The 19,877-nt window shown below is 33.6% G+C and overlaps 1 long non-coding RNA gene across 3 annotated transcripts in view; it reads right to left on the reverse strand.

Moving 5' to 3' along the window:
• The window catches only part of LOC133203030 (uncharacterized), a 64,270-nt gene extending 44,917 nt beyond the window's left edge, over positions 1-19,353 (reverse strand). For all 3 annotated transcript variants that reach the window (XR_009723328.1, XR_009723327.1, XR_009723326.1), the window contains exon 1: positions 18,741-19,353. This is a non-coding gene — a long non-coding RNA (uncharacterized LOC133203030). The remainder of the gene's footprint in view (positions 1-18,740) is intronic.
• Between the last annotated feature and the right edge of the window lie 524 nt (positions 19,354-19,877).

A 19,877-nucleotide genomic window follows, 5' to 3' on the forward strand; every position in this document is an offset into this window, starting at 1 on the left:
CATTACCTGTACAATTTGTTCATATATCCAACATCTTACCTGTAAAATTTGTTCATACATACAACATAGATGCATTAGAAAGAGGTATCTCCAAGACTCTATTATATTTTTTTTACTCAAGCAATTAATGCATAGAATTTGTCTGATTTGTGTCCAATGTTTTAGTAAATTAACATGATTATAAAATTGAATCTCTTCCCAAATACTTGTATAATACTAGTGCTGGGGAATCAAAAGTTTTATACTTTATAATTAAAAGTCAATCATTGCATGATTAAAGAACTGAAAAGCCCAAACTTTTTACTTATCAAAATTCTTCTGTGTTTACTTAATTGTAAATAATACTAGTAATCTTTAAATCTTCCAGTCCATAGCTGCTGTACAAGGCACCACCATCAGTTTCACAGATGAAAAGTCAAGAATATCGAAAAACATAGAACAGAACAGAATAGAACATTTATTTTCTAATTTAGAGCCCATAACAGACAAGTATGAAATTATTACAATAATAAGGAAAAGATGTGCCAATGGATAGTATAACAATTTGTAAATGACATTGCTCATTTCAACAATAATATTGTACTATTTCAGTTAAAGGGAATACTATATATGAAAGTGTATGGCTACTACAACATGTGTACAAAGTTATTTCTAAAGGTTCTTTAGATCATGTTTTCATTTTTTTTTTTCAATTTAGTCAATATGATTATGAAGATTGTAATCAATAATTGATTTGGGATGATCTTTAGTAGTGACTGACTTTTGATTGTTGGCATCAAATATGGTACATGTATACACTAGCTGCCATACTTTTTCTTTTATATAATTTCTCTCTATTCAATGTAAAACAAACTGAGTACAAGTACTACTAACTAGTACGTTGAGAATAAACAATTTACTGTTATCTTTACAATCATGTATTTTACCCATACAACTGGATAATCAGGGATTTATTAATCAAATATACCCCACTGGTAAGATAGGATTTACTCCCTATAGTTCTATGGACAAAAACATTAGGGATCCATCACTTACAGACAGGAAAAGTCAACCACTATAATCATGGGTTTGTCTTGGGTCTCAATAACATAAACAAAACCTCTAATAACACTTTATCAAAGGGCCTTATGTCACTAGATCAATAGTTTTGTTCTGGGGGTGCTTCAAGCTGCCTATAGGCCCTGAAGTAAACAAGCATTTATTAAAGGGATTAAAGAATCAAGTCAATTAATGAAAAAACCACCTGCAGGGAGGTGTAATGTTTTCTTGTTTTATGACACATTTCATAAATGAAAGGCACCAACACCCTAGTAAGCTGAAATAATAATACTTCTTATTTACAAGTTTATAGTATATATAATATCAGTAATTTGTGTGTGTTAATTTTTTCAAAATGTTTTCTTTAGAGTTTAAATTTATAATATGGCAAACTTGACACAATGCAACACAGCTAGTGTATTAAGTGGCACAGAAATTAATTTCATGCAATATATAGTAATATATCTATGTAGTATGGAAATAAATTTCAAAATTACAGGATATAAATAATAGGAGTCAACTGGTGAAGACTAATTAACAGTTTTCCACCTCAATTTATGTGTTGGCAGTTGATCGTTGACATTGTTTTAATTGTCAGCTTGTTGTAGGAAGTTCTTTATAAATCCACAAAAAGTTATTTTTAGCCACATAAAAACAGCAATGTCACCTTTCCTAAACAAAGTATGTTGAACACATTAATGTACCTTTAAAAATATCTTTGAAAATATATCAAGCTGAATGTAGTTCAATATAACAGGTGTATACAAGAATGAACCAGACCAATTGGTATTGATAAATACCTGCATGGACTCTCACACAACTTTTATGGACTGCAGGGGCCAGGGTCGTAAAAATTGGGAAAATTAACAACCTTTTAGAAATTTTGTGAAAATCTTATAAATACACATTACAATCTCACATACATTAAATTCATTACATATTGGGTTTCTGCAATCAAGTGTTTATTATCAACTTTATAAATTTCTGATTTGAAATATAGAAGAATATGAATAACAAGCTTTATAGTAATTACATATCTTATTGCATGTTAATCCTTTTAATTTTTGGAGGAAGTCACAATTGGGAAAATTAACACAAATAATAAGGGGAAGGGCCTGGATTATACACTGTTCAATATTAAATGTATAATCACAAACATAAAATCACAAGCCTGGGAGATTGCTGAGCTTTTGTTTGTTTGTTTTAATTATATATACACTAAAGTAATATGACACTCATCTGTTTGTAAGACACGTCGTACAGTCTAAATGATATTCATAAATAAGCTGGACCAAAAGTACACACTTGTAAGAGCTGCGTGACATTCTGTCATATGTTATGAGAGCAGCATATGATATGCTCATACTTTTATACACAAAGCTGAATCGCATGCAAGTCAGATAATTTGCAACCTGCAGTAAATTATCTCTTATGAAGATACATCAAGAATATATATATATATCACATATGTTTTATCTTGCATAAATTATTTCCTCGTCTTCTCTATCTTATTATTGAAACAATTCTTCACCCTCTTGGACTATATCTGTATGTATATATAGCTTCAGAATTTATGCTGGGCCAAAAAATCATAAATAGCTAGTGTCAGCGTAGTGTGCAATAGTCATCATTTAAACTTTTTCATGCAGAAACAATATGTTCCCTCTGCCCTCGATGTTAACCTTTGGCACATAAAAAATTCAGATAACATTTTATTTTGTAAACAACCCACCTCTGTGAATGCCTCTCTTAACTTTCCCTTTAGGCATTTATTAACATTAGAAGAAAATTATGAAGTAAACAAACTGTGTGGAATACGCAGAAAGTGACCTTATTAATGGAAAACATTCTTAACCTTCCAACTTAAGTCCATCATTGCTCCTAATCTGTTCCGACTATACTGCAAAAAGCATGAGATTGATTCTGGCAGTAATATATAAACCCAAATCATTAATCTAAGAGGTCCCAATTATACAGTGATGAGTCATTGTTTTGATCGATTTCTTACATTTATTTTTGTACATGGCCTATATTTTCTATATTTTCTGCAGAGTAGAAGTCTATCCCCTGTGCAATCCTGTAGCTGTTATTTACATATGTAAACATTGCATCAGCTGAAAACATATAACTCCACACTGTTGCATCACTTAGGTTAAAACAAAAACACACTGCTTAGTATCCAAAGGGATATAACTCTATCTGATATTAAGCATAATTTTATGGCCATGACCTTCAGTACAACATTATCTTGTCACAGTGGCAATAATACACCATTGCTTTTAATCCTGACCGAGCTTGGTAGATTTTATGAGCTTTAAAATGTCTGTGCCAACATGACTTTAATTTGTGTTCATCATTATACTTCACAATAAATGTCATCATCTATCACCTGCTGCAAAGTAAACATGCTACAAAACTAACATAGGTTGCCCTTCAACGTCTTCCTATGAATCCAGAAACATATTAAGAGATATATTTTGCATCATTTACGTCTAACAACTGCCTCAGAAACCCAATTCTTACTTGCAGACAGGGAAAAGAATTGTTATTCAAGGCCATATGCATGTAACTGTCTGAAATCTAATAGAAAGTATAGTTTTTTTTAAAACTAAACACTTCACGTTTCTTCTTTGTTGATAATGAGTATGAAAATGCTTACATGTATATGATATATGCAACTGTACTTACATTATAGGGAAAAAATATCTGCCTCAGAGGTCATAATGTGATCTAACCAGTTTCTCTCTGTGTGTGTGTTTTTTTGTTTGTTTTTTTTTTATATACAACAGAAAAAAAAGATGCTTGAGGACTTGTCAGATCTATAAAGAACATTCCCATCTATAAAAAAAATCATTTTATCAACATAAATATCTTTTAGGAATTAGTAAACATATATCTATTCAGAGTCTCGCAAAGTGGAATAGAATTTCGATACTTTAAACAACCAAATAAACTTTCTGTGAAGATAAAACTTAACAATGCTACAATTTTTAAATAGAATGGTTCTGCATAGATCATAGTTAAGATCTTTTTTTTGAGAGAGAGAGTTCATCATATAACAAGTAGATCCTTGTGCCAATAATCTTTTTGTTTACAATTCAACAAGTGGCACACATCTACACTGCCTAGCCCTCATCAGACAGCAAGTCTGTAAGGTAGGCATGTATACAGCACTCTGAGCAATCTTCTGGCAGCATCATAGACATGTAGGATGCATTTCAAAGTGCTTACTTCACATTTTTTTCTTTACCATATTGAAAATGAAAAAAATTCCACTGAAAGGGTCAGCGATTGAGAGAGATCAGTGGGGGTTGGGTTGGAACTATGTTTTTACCTCCCTTTTAGTTGCATTCTGTATGACTTCCGTCTAGTTCAGGACTTAAAAGCTAAGATTGATTTAATGGACAGGCATAGGAAATAAAATAATATGCCTTATCTCTGATCTTACGACATTAAAACACAAGACCACAACCCTATCAGCTAGCCTACTTGTTTCTCTGTGTTACATAATCTCTGATCCTCGTTTTCAAGTGACATCACCGAAAAAAAATTTGTTTTGACGGCTGCAGACTAAAAATTAGTTGGCAGCTCTTCAAGGTCACTGAGACAACTTTGTCTCTTTTTTTCATTTTTACTTTTTTCAGCAGGAGCTTTATCTATTAAGTCCTGGAGCTGCCATTTCTTTGTAAAGGAGCCCTGCAATCTCCTTTTACTCCTCAGCAACAGTAGAATTGCAGCTCTAAAAATATCAACTGATCAATAATGGAAATCTTCAGGTTCAATTTTCTCAACTCCCTAAAAATATCTTGGCCATATAATATCAATAACAAAGCATAATAAATCTATTTATAAATAAGTAAAACAAACATTCTCATTGACAAATTACTGGTGCAAAAATGGCATAACCAAACAATACCACAGTAATAATGATAATGCCAAATCATATGCAATATACACATGCATTCATGACTTCATCTGTAACTTCCCATCCAAGTGATGTAACTTTTAGATTCTTTTGAAAGTACAATCCACTTAAAATTAACAAAGAATTCAGTGAATCAAAAATACAATAACTACTATATATACTGTACGTTTACATAAAATGATGTATTCAAAATTTAGTGCAATCACTGGATATGGCATTTTCCAACAACTTTTATTTGTGATTTTTTAGATAGAAATTCATCAGTGACCATCAATTGTGACCTAAGAAACAGTCTATATTAATATTAAAATTCACAATAAAATAAAATTGTCCATGGAAATAAATATTTGTTAGAAAAAGAAGGTCCCAAACTTGCAGATCATTCTTGCACACAAAAAGCTGGTTTAACACAAATTAATTCCACTGTGATGTGCACCACTTTCCTGGGGAGGGACTATAGGGTATGGGAAAGGGGGGGGGGGTATGAGAGTGATATAAACATGCAGTGTTAGTAGAAATCAATCAAACTGACAATGATGCATCATGTCGCTACAACCTTGTACAACTTATAGGTCAGTGTTAGGTTAGGATGCTTCCAGAAGATAAAGATTGACAACTAATGCTTGATTCATGCAAGGCAATGATGTTTATATTCAATCTAAGATAATGTGAACACATAATGTGTCATCCAATCCTCCAAAGAATTAATTGCTAAAGGACATTAGCCTCTGAGATATATCTAAAGTCTGAAAGACAATAATTAAGAATATACATTTTGTAAGTCACCTCTAACAACTATCATGACAATCTAATGTATAGCAGTTTAGGTATTATATATACTACAGTCGTTTCACCAGTTGCGAATAGGGAACCGATTAGACGGTGCTATAAATATATGACAGCATTATTTTAAATTCTAATTTCTTTGTCAAAGTAGTTCAATGACTTGCGGAATTAAATGTTGTTTCATAAAAGTTCAGTCTTTCAAAAAAAACTTTTTATTTTAGCAAGTTAACATGGGTACTCATTTTACTAGTTAAGAATAAGCCGACGAGTTCCGAATACCTTAGCGGTTCCCATGCAATTCGACACTAAATTAAAAATATCTGTCCCACACATTATCAATTGACATGCCTAGGAAAAGTTAAAATAAATGCTTACCATTAAGTAAGTGGTATTACCAAAGGATAAAGAGAAATAACAGTCACATTTACAATGAAGAAATAACAGAAAACTAATGTATTACATAGTGTTTATAATGGGTATTCGGAACTAGTAAAATGACAACACGAAAATATTCCGATATCTTCCGGCAGTCCAATTATTTTTTTTCGGCAAGCTTTTGGTATTTGTTAAAATCAGTGATGATTCTATGAATTGGCCAATATATCTGAAATTTTTGGGGGGGGGTCAAGGGGGTGCCAAAATAAGGGCTTTATGGAGTCCTAAAAAGATTTAAATGAGTGACAAATATCGAAGTTTGACAGTTTTTTCAACAACTGTTACATCCTAACCAGGCTGAATAAACCACCACGCCATTGTAAGGAAGTCTGAATCATCCTTACGTTTTGTTTACCTTACTTGGAGATAAAACCAAACGTCTGAATGATGCAGACTAGAACAAAACACGGACAAAACAACTTGAATAAACTACCCAGACAGAAACGGACATGGATTGATGCAAAATTAGAAAGTACCAAAAACATCAGAAAACACTCATTCATATCGGATTTTTGGATTCAAATTAGCAGAATTCTGCTAAATATCGGAACAGAATCATAACTGTAAAATACATATGAAACTTACTTTTGATAGTTGAAATGTTGTTTTGTGTGAAAAATGGACGTTTTTACGGACGTTTTCCTGCAAACAAAGGTGTCGTGGGATTCAGATATGTTGCATTGTAAAAGTATGTCGCCAGTTTCAAGTACGATAGTGAACACAAACTGACGGCAAAAAATCAAAACTTCATATAATTCTAATACTCATAGATAAGCCTTCATTCCATATGCACAAGGCTGAAATGTTTACTGAATTTTGTAAATGTTTAAACGATCAGCAGTAAACGAAATGTTATCGTTTACACGGGACTCCTGGGGAGAATATTTTGTGTTGAATTTTTATGGTTACTTACTCATGAAACACTAATTTAATACTCTATTCTTTCACTATAATGTAAGTATGAGTAGTTATAACTATTTATTTGTTGGTTTTTATGACGAAAGAATATGATTTTAGCGCATTAAACTCATTCACTTTCTATGCCGTCACCCAATATTGCATTACTATTTTGTTTGGCTACATATCGGGCGTAGTATAAGCATTGTCAAATTAAACTTGCAAAGACGGATCTTTTAATCCTGAATTAAGTATACTGTGATCTGCTGATTGTAATGAAACACTTTGCTAAGACTGGTGAAAACGTATTATATTAATTTAATCGAAGTAAATCAAGTTTTATACTTGGAAAAATAAAATCAAATCATAATGCGTTGTTAGTATTCGCTACTCAAAAATCGGAATTAAATATATCATAGACAGTATTGGGTTTTAGATAGTTTTGTTTAATAACATGTTTCCGGTATTGATTAAAACAGAAAACAATTACTTTCTTTGGTAAATATGAAATAAAACAACTTGTTTGTATTTATCTTTACTTCTGATAGACATTGATAATGACCTTCGTGTAAATGTTTACTCAATTCGTAAACATTTAGAGCATTTAATCAAAACGTCGCCGTTTACACGTGTAATCGTTTCACCCTTACATATGCATGAATTTATGTTTACACTTTTGAATTTATTAATTATCAGCTCTTAAATCATTAATTATTCGGAACTGATCAAAATTCGGAACTGGTCAAACGACTGTATATATTCATGTCTACTTGCTCAATGTGCCCAACACAAAGTAATTATTCCATAGGGCTGATACAACATGGGGTTTAGTAATTTTTTTTTTTTTAACATGTGTAAAACTAGTACAACTTACGAAGTACATTAGAAACGTGTAAAACAAAAAACAAAAAAAAAGAAAAAAATCCAAAAGTAGTGAATAATAAACAAAAGTTCGAACAATACAAAACTTGAACCTAGCCAGCAATTAAACATCAATACAAGGGACCCATGGGTCATAACGCTCACCCAAGTAACTTAAAATAGCCCTGCTGACTTCTCCAGCAGATTGACTCTATCTTTGCATGTTCCAACCGGGTCTCTGATTCCACACAACATGAAGATTCTTCAATATTGATATGAGTAACATGGCTTTGCAGTTAAGGAGAAAAAAATTCTTTTCCTGTAATACATGCAGTATGTAAAATTTTATTCAGGTGAGATTTTAAAATGTTTTTGAAAAAGTCCAATGTAAATCTTCCCCTTTTGTTGCTACATAAGAAACTCTTTAAGCATAATTATAAACAAAAGTCCCTTGAGCCATAAAGCTCACCTGTGTAACCAAGAAGATTTTTATAGAGAAAATTCTTTGAAACCTTGCCCATTATAACCATCACTTTGTTTACTTTATACCCAGAAGCAGAGACCATTTTCAAAGAATTGTTGCATTTCACCATGTTATTAAAAAAGCCCCACCCAACACCAGAACCCCTGACCTAGGGGCCATTTTTTTCACAATTTAGGAAGAGGCATCATAGCCCATCATAACAATGCTTTTAATTTATCTGCTAAATACCCAGCAGCAGAGAAGATTTCAGAATATATGCATTTTCACTATACTGTAAATAGAGTCCTGCCCTAATGCCAGAACCCCTGTCTAAGGGTCGACAACCTTGGAAGAGGCACCCTTGCTCATCATAACCAAGCACTTAGTTAGTTTGCTTAATACCCCGGATCATGTAGAGAAGATTTTTAAAGAAATACATTTTCACCATTTGATCAAGTGAACCCCAGCCTAACTCCAGAACCCCTGACCTTGGGGTCATGAATTTCATAATTTTGGTAGAGGGCTCAATGTTTTATATTATAATCATGCAAACAATTCAAATGCTTGATGTTAGGAGTAAAGAAGATCTTTGAAGATTGCAATAATTTTGATGGTTTTAGCCCCACCCCTCAGACTAAACCCTATAAACAAATCATTTCCAAATGTCAGGCCCCATGGAGGGTGGGGATCATGAAATTCACAACTTTTCTTTCCCTTCATCACGGTCATCCATAGATGCCAAAATTGGTTGAAATTGGCTCAGTGTGCAATAGGTTTAAAAATTTAAAGAAACAAAATTTCAAAAAATGTTACAGGACAAGTGCACTTAAGTAATAGAGAATGGGCCCTTTTTCAGTGCCATTTTAATACAGAATGTATTACCAGATCCTTGTCTATTGGTAATAGTTAAACACTGGTGGATATTTCTAATTCAGAATCACGTTAAACATCACCTAAATCATCATGGATTTTACACAATAGGAGATTTTTAAATGCCTATAGATACACCAAATCTGGAAAAGTCATACCGAACCTATTTGAGTTTCGTCTATTTAAATCAGGGGGAGGAGACATTTAAATCGGCACTTGAACAATCTTGGTGGTGGATCATCGACGGGTGAGTTTGCTGAATAATTTTATCTATAAAAAAAAATGAAGCTGTATAGTTGCCTGTAGCCATAGTGATCAAACTAAGAATTTTGCATGATTACATTTGAAATAATACAATAAATATTAACATTACTTTCTTTGTCAATTTTAAATTACAAAAAGTATATAGGGGTATAGACTGAACCGTTTTACTGTATTACCACTTAAGAACATAGTTTGATATATTTGTTATCGATGTTATTTAAAACCAGAAAATCTGAATATGTAAGTAACAGTGAGTCAAAAAGTTTGTGCAAATCATTTTCATTTAGTGTTTTAATAATTTTAAACTTCAAATAATTGTTGATTAATTATTTTTTCCATCTATATTTATAAGAAACCCATTGGAAACAAGTTTTGAAGGTTTTAATAGGTTATCCTGATATTAAATATATTTATAGTCATGCATGTAATTTATTGTGTTTATTTATAACTTCGTAATATTATGGCTTTCAATACCGGTACCATCATCTTTTATAATTAATGTTAAAAATGTTTGACATTTTTATGTATGATATTTTAAACGATACTAAGCTCTATTTACCCTCCCGTTTTTCATAAAACCAAATACATGCAAACATCTCTAAAGCGGCACGACTTTGGCGAACGATACATGTATAAAACATGACTGTTTAACGGTGAGCACTTTTGAGGAATGTTTAACGGATAGAACTCATGTGACTATTGAAAATAAATTATTCCACGGGTGGGTTCAACAAAGGTCACACAGATAAATAGCTCTCGCTTGCTATAGGAAAAACATCGAACTTTTCAGGGTTCTCACTAGGATTTTGCTAACTTGAGTCCCAGGACTCAAGATTTCTGAGAAGGTTGCGTCCCAGCTAAATTTGATGCGTCCCAGAAAAATTATGTTGAGTCCCAACTAAAATATTGCAGTATTCTTCCATCCAAACATCAATAAAAATCTTTATCATTTTATCAGTTTGTTTACGCAATATTAACATATTCAAGTATATAAACTGGTAATGCATTCAAGCCATATTCTAAAATACACGCGTAATCAATTGCCATAAAAATAACTTGGTGATTATAAAGCTAAAATTAACTGTTGCATAATCAACTAGTACCCAAAAAGTTGACTGTGTACAATCACAGGTGTCATGTGCAATGAGGCGTAACTAATCCTGTCGGTCGTCTGCACTGGGTGAAATTCACGAGATAATCAAGCCCCATTGTGTATACAAGCAGTAATTATGGTTTCTGCATGTAGATAACACTCAAGATTCAAAAGTGTTTTTTTTTTTTTAAGTTTGGCATGCGACACTATTATGACTGGACTAATAAACATGAAATATCTTATGATCAATCCCTGTTTAAAAAAAGTGAAATAAGTACAAGAAAAGTTGTTTCTTGGATAAACTTTATGATAGTTACATGAAGGTTTCGATTAAATATTTCTTTGACAAATCCTAACATCTAAATTCCCCGTTTTCGAAATCTCCCGAATTTTCTCGCTAACGAGGACGCGTCCGATCACGAGTCCGCGGACGCATCGTTTTTAAGAACCTTGCGTCCCAAGGAATTTTACTGCGTCTAGGACGCAGATTCTTGCGTTAATGAGAACCCTGACTTTTCATACATTTTTAATAGTTTAAGTACCAGCCTAATCTTGTACAAATTTCCTACTTTCGCACAAGTTTTATAAATGTATAATGCATCTTTTGTCTTTGGCACAAGTCTGTACAGCATTAGGCTGACAATAAACAAAGGCTTTGAAATGAATGCCCGTCCCCGATTTACTATAGAAAATCACAAATGTCGGCTGACCCCTACCACATTGTATGGCTTTGATCATTGTATAAGCATGAATTTCAGCGCTAAAATTTGTTAAATCTTATAGTTTAGATATCAGTTGATGATGTGAGATGAAAAATTTTGATTAATTTGAATCTTCATTTTTTCACATTTTTACCGGGGCCCATATTAGTGCACTTGTTCTTTATTATTTATTCAGTTAATTATTATCTGAGAAACTTTTCAAATGGTGTTAATTGTTTATTTTTCTACATATATACGCTCCCATTTTCTACTTTCATATTTGTACGACCATGATGTATATATACATATATATATATTTAATCTGTCATCATTTAATATGAAATATAATCATTCATTTCCAACTAATGCATTATGCCTTGCTTATGTCAGTCAAAATCTTCACCAATCAATTACACTCTGCTTGCATCAATCCAGAGCTTATGAATGCGGAAGAATAATTAGGCTTTTTTTTCAACACAGATGCCGTTTTTTGATTAGAAATTGATATAAAAGTCTTGTTTGAAAATTGACGTCAGATGTAATTTGGGTGGCTTATGTTGTATCGATTATTGAGGAAAAGTTTTGTTTCAATGAACATTTTCCTCTTACAGAGTCAGAAGTGCTATCCATCAAATTCTATTTACAGAGATGCTCACTATTAATATATATATATAGATCTACATTCCATTTCTGTACACACAAGTATACCATAATAATAACTTTTCACTATCTTATTTTCAAAACCCAACGTTACTGAGATTAATTCACATAGTGTTCCTTTTTTTTTTTTTATTTAATTTAGGCCAAAAAAAAATAATAGTCTTGTTTCCTGCTACCCGACCGACCTTATCTTTTTGAGCCCAACCTTAAAGTTTTTTTTAGTTTTGGAAGAAAAAAAATCGTGAATTTCCAGAATTTCATCATTCTGTCACCGTAATTGGTTTCTGTTTTAACACAAAACAACCATTTCATGAAATTCTAAGTTTTTTAAAATATGGACTTTCAAAAAATACCACTTGAGTTGTGCATCAAATGACATGAAATATAATTTTAATAGACAATACTGACCTGTGACATGTTTAATTTGATCTTGTATTAGTTCATATCCAAAAAATGCTGTCGGAAAAAAATAAAATAATTTTCCTACCTACCTACCCTATTTTTTTCAGGCTGGTAGCAGGAAACAAGACTATTATTTTTTTGGCCTTATCTGTAAAAAGCTTTACATGAAATGTTCCCTCGAGGAGCAAGCACTGCTATCGATACCAAACAGTGGTTTGACCTTAAGGCCCTTTATAATTAGTCCTGACCCACAAAAGTAGCCTGTGGGATTTTCAATATTAAACCTAATGACAGTGGTATCAGGTGCAGTACTTTGTTATTATGCAAAGAGATCAACACTTAAGCACTCTAGGTACTATATAATTTACATCAACTATATTAATAGGGCATTCACCTTCAGCAAGAAAAAACTAATTTCAATTGACAGTGAACTGTTACAGTAGTCCGTAGTTTTTTAGGGGACTTTTTTTTACTTTCCCATTCCATGTTCTTATAAATGGGCTTGTGTGATACTACTACATTTAATCATATTTTTTCTGCTATCACAATTTGCATCACAAACATCAATTTCACTTTTTCCAATAGACCTCCGTGTTAGACTTCCATTTTATCTTCAATGAATTATTTGATTCCACTTGCTCCAAACAGTCTTTTGTACATTCAAATACACATTCCATGCTCTGTTAATTTTTCTGCATTTTGTTACAATTCAGAGAATAGTATGACCTATTATGGAAAACATTCTCAAATGTGTTTTTTTAAAGCCAGCTATAAGAAATAACATCTACATGCAAGTCATCTATTTCAAACTTCCTATAGACACCGTCAAAATTTGCTGAGTCAAACTTACAACAATCAATCAAATATTGTTTTAGTTCTATATATAAATTTATCATATTCTGTCAGTAGAATTAGTCACTCAAGACACTGGCCTGTCCTTTAAGAAATATTTTTATTTCAGTTTATTTTATGCTGTATTTCTATGTTAACCTGTTATGTAAAGTTTAAGTAAAGCACGAGATAATTAGAAAAATTTATAAATCATTATGCTGCCACAATGATCTTGAATAAGCCAGAAATCTCCAATGAATACTGACAGACCTTTTGTTCTCAAAAAATGCATAATTAGATCTTAATACGTTTCCTTTTCAAAGCATCCTTTTAAAATAATTAACATAACAGGTACTGATAAAACACAGAAATCAGGACATGTGATACCACTATAGATATGACTAAACTGACTTCTAAGAGAAAAGTTGAGATAAGAATTCTGCTAATCTTTAGTATCTCCAAAATGGCAAAACTGACCAGCTGTGAGTAGCAAAACACTACAGGGGCTCTTCAGAAGCAGTTTTACTGTATACAGTGTCCTGGTGACAGTACAGGGGCACTTCAAAAGTTGTGTATTCAGTATCCCTATGACAAGGTCTATTACCATGACTTCCCTAATCAAACAAAATAACTACAGACTCACATCCATCAGGGGTCAAACGATGGTCAGTGTGCCAGTCACGGACAGTCAGTTACATCTCTCAGCAGTAGAAACAAAATAAACCCTGTAATGACCATCTGCTGCCCTGGTCAGGGCTAAAAAGGTCATATATTTACACTTGTTTCTACTTTCCTCATGGACATCATTCAAACAGGGATAGACATGTTTTATCATGAAATCATGCCAAAAGGACACAAAAACACAATTACTGCAATACCAGTGGTTTCCTTAAAGAACCTACCATCAGCCAAACTGCCCAATCACATGATAAAAATGCTGCTTAGAAATTAAATTTTTTAAAAATAATTGTTGTAATGTCTACAATTTTTTTTCATTCACCTCACGCATAGCCTGTTACGACTGATATATAACCCTTTACTATGAAATAAAGGGAAAACACTGCATGAATACACAAGTAACTTTTTTCCCATTTTGTTTAAATCCACTTTCACCATCAATTCTTCCTTTAATTGATATCATACCAAGATAACATTACAAGTAATGAACATGTTAATTCTTAAAAGCACAGGGTTGTCCTTAAGACCTGGAGGCTGGGAAAATTCCCTGCCTATGATGATGTAAAACCCCGGTTATTCTGGTATTCCCCCTCTACCCTGTTAAGGGAGGAACCCCAGACCCCCTTTTACTTTCTTAACATCCAATGCTATTTCAGTTCTTAAGGACAACTCTGACAGTATTTTATTTGTAAGAACCCATCATTTTTTTTATTATTATTATAACTATTGGGTAGTCTTTCTGCATGTTAGGCACAGCAGATTGGCAATGCATGAACAAAACAAGCATGTTGAAAAAAAACTCATTTATTTAGTACATATCCAAAGAGAGATAACTCTTATTTATTTATTGAATTCCATTCATGTCCCAATACATGCACATTCAACGTATTTTGGATGCCATTATAGTATTTTTGTGTCACCTGCAGAGCAGAGCACAGGGGTTTCAGGGCTAGAAATGATTATTTTTGTTTACTGGTCACTAGGGCTATCGCCATAAATTTTTACTGGTCAGCTTAGTATTTTCACTGTCCCACTGGGAAAGTAGATTTTAAAAAGACTGGGCCAAAACCATAATAATAATACATGTAGTAATATTTTTTATATATTGTGATACTTAGAAGTAAAACTTAACAAAACAAGAAACAGCAGAAGTTGGGACACACAACCCTGTCAAGTTAACTAGTCCGACTGTGAATGAATTTTATTATGCATAAAAAAAAATGCTGACCCAAAGGGCACGTGCCCTCTGCAATGTACTAGCCCAGATTGAAAATTCACTGGCCCCAGACCAGCGGGCCATCAATTATTTTGAGCCCTGGCTTTTCCTACCATTTATAAACTGGGTCCAGGGCATAGGCACTTGTATTGTATATGGGGTCACCCCCTTCTTTTTCTTTCCACAAGGTACCTATAGACATATCAAGACTTAAGACGGGATATAAACTTCCGGACGGGGTTATAACGTAGGATAAAACCAGAGATCTCAGAATGGAAAACTTGAAAAGTCTCTTGAAGCAGGGGTGCCTGAAATTGAGTTAGTTACCTTGTGGAAGAAAAAGAAGGAGATGACCCCATATACGAAACATATGTACCTGTGGTCCAGGGTACATAGAATTGGAGAAATTGACACGAAATAAATTCAAATTGGGAAAAAATGAAAAGGACCAATTTCATTATATAGTGATTTACCAGATGTGAAGCATCACTTAAATTTTATAACTCAATGCTATGATCACATGTTGAGCGACACCTCTTGAGATTTTCAATGTCTTGAAGGGAAACGAAAATCTCATTTCTTTCTGCACTCTCATAATTTTTTTCCAAGGACACATAATTAAGGGGAAAAGATTAACAAGAGGCCCATGGGCCACAACGCTCACCTGAGAAACTTTGGCCTTGCTGTTTTTCACCTGATCCCCCTTGTAGTACTTATTGTGGCCCCACCCTACCCCCGGGGGTCATGATTTGAAAAATAAGAATCTACACTACCCCAGGATGCTTCCACATAAGTTTCAGCTTTTCTGGCCCAGTGGTTCTGGAGAAGAAAATTTTTAAAGATTTTTTACTACATATTTCAATGTAAAACTTGGATTCCCTATTGTGGCCCCGCCCTACCCCCGGGGGTCAAGATTAGAACAATTTAGAATCTACACTACCCCAGGATGCTTCCACATAAGTTTCAGCTTTTCTGGCCCAGTGGTTCTTGAGAAGAAGATTTTTAAAGATTTTTCCTATATATTTCAACGTAAAAGTTGGATTCCCTATTATGGCCCCGCCCTACCCCCGGGGGTCATGATTTGAACAATTTAGAATCTACACTACCCCAGGATGCTTCCACATAAGTTTCAGCTTTTCTGGCCCAGTGGTTCTTGAGAAGAAGATTTTTAAAGATTTTTACTACATATTTCAATGTAAAACTTGGATTCCCTATTGTGGCCCCACCCTACCCCCGGGGGTCATGATTTGAACAATTTAGAATCTACACTACCCCAGGATGCTTCCACATAAGTTTCAGCTTTTCCGGCCCAGTGGTTCTTGAGAAGAAGATTTTTAAAGATCTTTACTACATATTTCAATGTAAAAGTTGGATTCCCTATTATGGCCCCGCCCTACCCCCAGGGGTCATGATTTGAACAATTTAGAATCTACACTACCCCAGGATGCTTCCACATAAGTTTCAGCTTTTCTGGCCAAGTGGTTCTTGAGAAGAAGATTTTTAAAGATTTTTACTACATATTTCAATGTAAAACTTGGATTCCCTATTGTGGCCCCACCCTACCCCCAGGGGTCATGATTTGAACAATTTAGAATCTACACTACCCCAGGATGCTTCCACATAAGTTTCAGCTTTTCTGGCTCAGTGGTTCTTGAGAAGAAGATCTTTTAATGACCCCACCCATATTTTGTCTTTTCTAGATTATCTCCCCTTAGAAGGGGACTTGGACCTTCATTTTAACAATTTAAACTCCCCTTCACCCAAGGATGCTTTGTATCAAGTTTGGTTAAAATTGGCCCAGTGGTTCTTGAGAAGAAGTTGAAAATGTGAAAAGTTTAAAGACGGACGGACAGACGGACGACGGACAATGGGTGATCAGAAAAGCTCACTTGAGCTTTCAGCTCAGGTGAGCTAAAAACTGGGAAAATGTGGCTGATTTTTAGATTGGTAATGGGTCCAGTAACTGGACCCAAAACAATCCAGAAAACTCCTGGAGCAACACTTATGGATTGCAGGGATCAGGTCTGTCTGTCTATCTGTTGCACCTTTATTTCTTGAGAAATGTAAGAGGTATAGATTTGATATTTTGCACATATATTATGGCTTTTGTAAAATACCATGGACACTGACCCTTGAACTTTACCTTTGACCTACTTTTCAAAATAGTTCATAGTGCCGATATACAGCATACTTTTTACATTTAAGAGGTCAGTCTATGCCATGTAGCATGCACACCGTTCGTTATATAACATTATGAAAAATACCAGCGTTACAGTCTACTTGACATTTGACCTACTTTGAAAGAAATACACCTGACAGTTTAATTTATGTCTTTTGAATTTTGTTCCTTGGAACACTCTTAAGTTTATAAATATCTACTATAAGTACACTATGTGAATTAAGGAACATGCAACCACTCATGCACAGTTCACTTCATTCTGTTCAGCTTCTCAAGTTTGTGCTGCATACTCGCTATGGAAATGCAGCTTAAGCATTAATCATTTAATGTGTGATCTCACAGGCTATGCTAAGTGCATCCAACCTTTACACGTTCAAATGTATTGTCTAAATAGGTCTGAAGTGTTTGAAGAGGTCAGTCAAAGTTAGAAGTGTTTATGAAATCCAGCTGTACACATTTTAGTTTCCCTTGCTGGTCACCATCTTGGATCCGCCAGAAACATGTTATCACTCAGTGTCTCGAGAGCTGAATTTCTCAACTCATTCAAGTCAGGGTTAGCAAGCATGATGAAAACATACATGTCAGTACTTTTACTTTCCCTAGCACCTATTTTCTTTTCAAGCAAACGAATGCAATGATGCATAGTGGCTACAAGACCCTGCACGTCAATGGAAGGAGGATGCCCAGGGTTTGAAATTCACTATATACAACTCGCAAAACGCGAGTTAGAATTCCCAAATTGCGAGTTAAAAATTAGGTAACTCGCAAAAACTTGCGAGTTGATTTTTTTGCATTGAAACTGTAGCAAAATTATATTATATGACAGAAAACAATGCTTTTGATTTAAATCAGCAATTTAAATAAAAGTCACACTGTAGTTGTATTTTGTGTATTGTTCAGTAGTTACTTTTTCCGCAAGTTACATGTATTTCATTTATATAAATTTAACTTTATATGAAAATTGCGAGTAGTCTTATAAAATTGCGAGTGCACTTTCTTGGTACTCGCAATTATTTGCGAGTTGTAATTTTAGGGAGTTTCTAACCCTGATGCCGATTTATTGACTTGAACTAGTATAACTAAAACTATTTTGATTCCATATTCTTGTCATTTACATTACATTTCCAATTTAAGAATTTATTTTGACTTCTTATACTTTGATAATTGACATTTAACAAAAGTTTAACTTAGAAAATCAAACTAAGGCTTCAGGCCAAATGTTTCGACATTCAGCCAACCGAGAGGACAGATTTTTCGCCTACATGTTACAGCTTTAAACATTCCGCAGACGAATTCAACCGCTGAACACAATGTGCCAATAATAATTACACCAAACCCCATATCTATCATCCTAGCATTAATATAAAATAGTTCAGCTCTTAATCAAGTTTCAAGATCTCGTCTCAAGCAGGTAGAGAATCATACATTGATTGATACTTACCATATAATACTTCTCAGGAACTAAAATCCAAGTTGTACTAACATCCTTTAGAAATAATTCGTTTCTTAAGCCTTAAATATAGATCTTCCAACACAATACTGAATCAGTGAATACACGAATAATGGAGGTGACAAAAGCGCGGGAATAAAGATAGGCCACTATTGGTTTCCTTTACTAGAGAGTTCCACTTTTACAGGTCGCACTAAATAAAGGCATAGACAAGTTACACTTGACCTGCTAAAAATATAGTATTTTAAGCATTAAAAATTATCGAAATTAAAGAATAGAATTGAAAATTTCTTATTGTCATTTTCAGTACAGCACATAAACAAGAATTTTAAGAGCTTTAGCACTACAATTTAACTAATGCTGAAATTTTAATATCTGATAAACTTCTAGGAAAAAAAAACCCAACTTGCATGCTCACTTTAATCCAATCAATATATATATATACAAATGGCACTGTGACATGCATAGTTCTAGAGAATAAGGTGAAAATGTGAAAGTTTATCAGTCATCAATTGATTTTTTTTCTCAGTCAAATCTGGCCCCAAGACCATAAACTGAGAACAGATTTAAGTCAAAATTTCAAATCGAAAAAACTCTTGAAATAATATTGATAATACAATAAATTTTTCAAAATATGTTTGAATTGAAGTGTTTTGCACATTTGCAAATTTTTAAGCTAATACATTGAATGAAACCTAAGATATTAAAAATTAAAATTTTGACTTACGTCATATTCTCAGTTTATGGTCTTGGGGCCAGGGTTTCTGTGAAAATGGAGCAAATGCTCTTTGCATAGCTAATTCAGCCCCTTCAGCGAACTAAACAATGGTTGTTACCAGTTGTTTTTCAGAGATACTTCAACAGAGTACACACATGAGATGCATCCTGAATGTGCACAATATCTTTTTAGACTATTTAAAAAATTCCTATAATTGTAATTACCATAATTGAATTAAATATGTCCAGATCCTGGAATTTTTTCCAGGGGGGGGGGGGGTTTCACTCTAGTCCAAAAATATTTCAACTGTAAAATTTTCTGACAAGCTAAGAACAAGAGGCCAATGAACCACATCGCTCACCTGAGCACATTGGATCCCCCATTGTGGCCCCTCCCTATCCCCAGGGGTC

Source organism: Saccostrea echinata, unplaced genomic scaffold (genome assembly GCF_033153115.1).
Source record: "Saccostrea echinata isolate AGI-Se365-2 ecotype Australia unplaced genomic scaffold, CSIRO_AGI_Sech_v1 ptg000047l, whole genome shotgun sequence".
NCBI lineage: Eukaryota > Metazoa > Mollusca > Bivalvia > Ostreida > Ostreidae > Saccostrea > Saccostrea echinata.